This window comes from Venturia canescens, chromosome 8 (assembly GCF_019457755.1).
Source record: "Venturia canescens isolate UGA chromosome 8, ASM1945775v1, whole genome shotgun sequence".
NCBI classification, from domain to species: domain Eukaryota; kingdom Metazoa; phylum Arthropoda; class Insecta; order Hymenoptera; family Ichneumonidae; genus Venturia; species Venturia canescens.
Window position 1 is genome coordinate 2,146,307 of NC_057428.1, and position 4,690 is coordinate 2,150,996.

At 35.5% G+C, this 4,690-nt stretch overlaps 1 long non-coding RNA gene across 1 annotated transcript; it reads left to right on the forward strand.

The window, feature by feature from the left end:
* Nucleotides 1-3,243: 3,243 nt before the first annotated feature.
* On the forward strand, nt 3,244-4,360 carry LOC122415002 (uncharacterized). The gene is made up of 3 exons (XR_006261844.1): nt 3,244-3,323; nt 3,775-3,860; nt 4,293-4,360. It is a non-coding gene; the product is annotated as an uncharacterized lncRNA (long non-coding RNA).
* The last annotated feature ends 330 nt before the right edge of the window (nt 4,361-4,690 follow it).

A 4,690-nucleotide genomic window follows, 5' to 3' on the forward strand; every position in this document is an offset into this window, starting at 1 on the left:
GGCTTCCAACCTGCTTTCCACTATGCTCTTGGGTTCCTAATTGACAAAACATATTAGAGAACAAGGAAAAAAATCGCCAAAGTCCAAGGATAGACCTGTGACGAAATATTTCCAGTACAATTTTGTTGAAAAATAGGTCTTTTTTCGTGGAAACCAATGTTACAAGCATTAAATCGTAAATAATTCATAGAAATTAAAATTAAAATTATATAGTCGTCAAAACATAAATAAGGAACTTTCGAGAAAAAAGACGTGATATCAAACCGTAAACTTCCCTTAGGGAAAAAAAGGTTGGGACAAGTACATTGATGGTGTCGTGTTTGCTGATAATTCCATCCATAAAAAAAACTTAGAAACCAATGCCTCTTTCGTCTTATTTGATTCGAACAGCTAAATCAATTGGAAAAAAAATCATCTTATTTACATGCAGCATTAAAATTTATTATATCAATTCGAGGCCAAGTATTTTCTAATGAATTGAAATAAGTTACCACTTGAATTACGTGCAGCACTAAAATTTGTGATATCAATCGGTGGACAAGTTCAAGAGACTCGGTAGAGTCTCGGGACAAGTACATTGACAGCCCTGTCGTCTGCTGGCCCGAGGCTCTCGCCGAGACTATACTTTCTCTGAATAAAACCATTCGCGGTGGTGGGGGTAAAATTGGCATGTGATTTTCTTTAATTGCGAAGCTCATGAGTTATGTACGGCTTTGAAAATTGAACTTTAAGCTAATTAAGAAGTTCTCTGTCGAATGAGCCCAAAATCAGCATTCTCGGTGGCGTATTTGCTGAGAAAAAACTTTGCACGGGCTCAAGATTATGCAAAAGTTACTGACACATTACGAGTTCGACGTATACGTATACGCGTTTTGACGTAGTTAGTGGTAGTAGAGTTGTGCCTCTACGCATTCTGATTGGCTCAACGATGTCGCCTCCTCCAGCTGCTAGGCCGACCGCGAGTGGGGCTCAAGAGTTAGAAGGCCTAAAATAGCGAACAGGCATTCTGTATATCTATATATGCGTTATACAGAATGCCTGTTCGCCATTTTAGGCCTTCTAACTTTTGAGTCTTACCCCGATCGCGCTGAGACTCCGTGAATATTATATATATATATAAATCATGTGTCAGTTTTCGATCATCGTATAAACAAACGGAGTTTTGACATTATGGAATGCGTGTGGGATAAATAAAGAAAACTTTCGTCATCTAACGAAGTGCATAGTACTAAAACCTGTGAAATGCTAAACTAAACCGGTATAAAAGCCAGTCGCGTAAATGTAGTCTGTGATCCGACGTGTGTAAAAAAGAATAAAATAAAAAAATACGCGGTGCATGTCGACGAAACTTTTTAACATTTCATTAATTCGTTTGACTGAAAATAAGTTTAACTTATATATGATTTGTAAATAGGTTATACGATATCAATACATCGATACGCACATCCGAAACCACCCGAGACTTGTTTTCATACTGAACGTCATTTTGACAGGTGAGGTTACCCAAAGTGCTGTTGTGTGCGGACTCTAATTAATAAATGAAAATGGTTAGTGAAAAGTGGTTAATATTTATTTTGTTAAAACTTGTGGTATACTAAACTGGTATAAAAGCGGCCGCGTAAATGTAGACTGTGATCTGTGTGTGCAAATATAAAATATAAAAAATGCGCAATGCATATGTCAACGAAACTTTTCAAGATTTCATTATTTCATTCGATTGGAAATAAATGTCAACTAAGATAATCTTTCAATTAAACCAGAGTGCGCGGAATATTGTTCAGTGTAAATATATCGTCAGTTGCGTGATTATGTAGGTTATATATACGAGTTCCCTTTGATAGCTGTGTGGTAACGAACCGGCCGGGGTTTGACGTTACAAAGTGCGGGACATATGTAACAAACGTTCGCATAGTTAATGAATAATATAAATAAGGCAAATCAGTTTATCAAAAATAGGTCTGGAAGTTGTAAGAAAAAATGTTCGTCAACTTATAACGTCAAATTTTCTTTTTGTGATCTGAAATATTATGGTTGATAATTAATAAAACAAGAACACACGGAACTGTTAGTATATATAATGTGAGAAACTCCAATCGAATAAATGTTTTCTAATTGATTTTTTGTGTCATCATTATTTTTGAATATTTCCATATTTTGCGTCCTATTGAGTCTGGCTCTGCTATTTCCGATCCTTGTTTTGACTCCATCGGTTTGCAGCGGATCGATACATATTATTAATTGGTTGCCTAATATGTGTCCTTTAATTTTCTACCATTTCTTCATGCTGATTGTGGTAACATGATTCAAGTGGTTTCCGACTATGATCATCAATCGCACATTTTGTATATCAGATTCTTAAAACAGTTTCTGGTGTTGATATAAGTGTAGTTATTCTTTTTCCACCTGTTCTGTCGAGTAATAAATTTTGAAATTTGTTCCAAAAAGTCTTTGGATGCTTTTTTTGCTGATAATATGAAAAGTTAAATCTTCAGAATGCGGTAGGCAAACACAAATTTTGACAACAATACTTGTATTGAATGAAATAACGTGTATGTTGAGTATTCCTATTCTGCAAACTGCAAATGTGGAATTATTGGTGAAAACATTCATTACGATAAGTCTACAGTTGCTCAATTTTGGATGCGATTGAGTATAATGCCTGCCCACATCATGGGAACCTACAGAATTTCTGAATGTTATGTGCGCTATGTCATTTTAATGTAACATCATGACTTCTAACACCCTTTCACTATAATATTATATTGAAACGTATTTAATTATTTGTGTTTCTTTTATTATGAAGGATTCGGGACACGAAAGAGGGTGTGAATTAATTTGAGACCTTGTTTGATTGTTTGTCACATAAAATTATACAAAGAATTTATTCAGTAACTTATTTACTAATACAAATGTAAAATAAAGAAAATGTGTAACGAAATATGTGTTTTGTATTGATTTGTCCAGGTTTTACCCCACAAGAAATCTCGTTATTACCGACGAATATGACACCGTGAGAGTATTTCGAATATGACTGTACTCTCGGATTTTTGACAGAATGATATGAAATAAACGTTATTTAAATCTTCCTGATATGGCTACGCTCGGGCTATCGTTTATTTGGGTGGTATAAATGATAAATTCAATGATTTCGTAAGTTTAAATATAATGCGTGAATTACGATACTTTTCATTGAGAGTGTAAGTTCAGTGTGGTGTAAAAGTATATATTTTTACCGCTGTGTATCGTGGCGCTACGTTCACATGATTTTCGCCTTGGCTGATCGAATACAGTCAATATGGCTGCGCCCGCGTGTGACAGCTCGAGTGAGTGTTTCAATTAATTTACAAAGAAAGAAAAAAAATAATAAAGTGTCCCGAACAGAAATATTAAATGATAGTTCGCCTTGTGAGTGATCGTGTTTTTAGTGTGTCGTGCGCAATTTTCTTGACCACGTGTGGTATCGACGTAGTCAAGAAGTGATACCTTGACTCTTTTCCCTCCCGATATAACTTTTGTTATTTCCTTCTATAAATTTTATTCCTTTTATCAATTCTGTCCTCCTCGTCACCTTTTTATTCCTCTCCTTTAATTTTTCGTGTGGGGAATTACACGAAAATTCCTTTCTTTTCCTTTAATTACTTTTCCTCGTCTTTCGAGGTTAGAAAACTCTCCTCCTGTCTCCTTCTTTTGAGCCAGAGACAGTGGAGTAGATTTTCTTTCTTATACTTTTATTATATATTTTTTTTTATTAATTTATTTGATGTCCCCTGGCAGATACCTTTGGGCAACCGTGCAGAGGAGGAGCAGAATTCCTGGTGACGGAGGACCAGTGACGGAGAGAATCTCTATAAAATATCTGGGTAAGTCAAAGTATCACCTATATTTTTTATTAGTTGAAAGATATCTGGACAAGCCAATCTTCTCTAAAGAAAACTTCACACTAAGGAAAGTCCAGAAATCTTTCAATGGCCAAATATCCTTCCCACTCCTGGTTTGATTTCGCCACTTCACAGGAGCTGTCGCTCAGTCTTAGATTGCTCCTTGACTGTCGGGCTCTAGCGAGGCTGTGTCTTGCCAGGAATGCCTTAGATATTTTGGCAGAGCTAATGCTCGGGTACAGAGAAAGAAGGAAAGAGAGCGAGCATGAATTCGCTGTTGAATTTATCTGCTTCCAGAGTCGGCTTTGCTTGTGAGCAATATTTGTTCAATTTAGCCCTCTGGCAGCATATAAATGAACTAAATAATTTATTAACTTATGATTATTATTATTAATATTTATTTTCTGTTCGCAGGTACTCCTACAGATGGCAGCAGTGGTGCTGCTGGGGCTGCGGCACATAAGTGTGCCGTTACAATATATTTGGATCACTGAAATACAGCAAAAATCTGCAAACTATAAAATTTATATACTGTGCGATTCATTTTACTTTTTGACTCTCACCGTAACATAAATATGAAGTAGAAAATTCATTAGAAAAGTCTTCAGTTGCTCATTTATGGATGGATTTGTTTATTATTTTTATAGAATTTTTTTCCTGGTTCTAAATCTTTTTTCTATGTCATCCAGAAACAAGAGACCATCAATGTACTTGTCCCAACCTTTTTTTCCCAAGGGGAAGTTTATGGTTTGATATCTTGCCTTTTTTCTCAAAAGTTCATCATTTATTTTATGACGGTTATAGGATTTTAG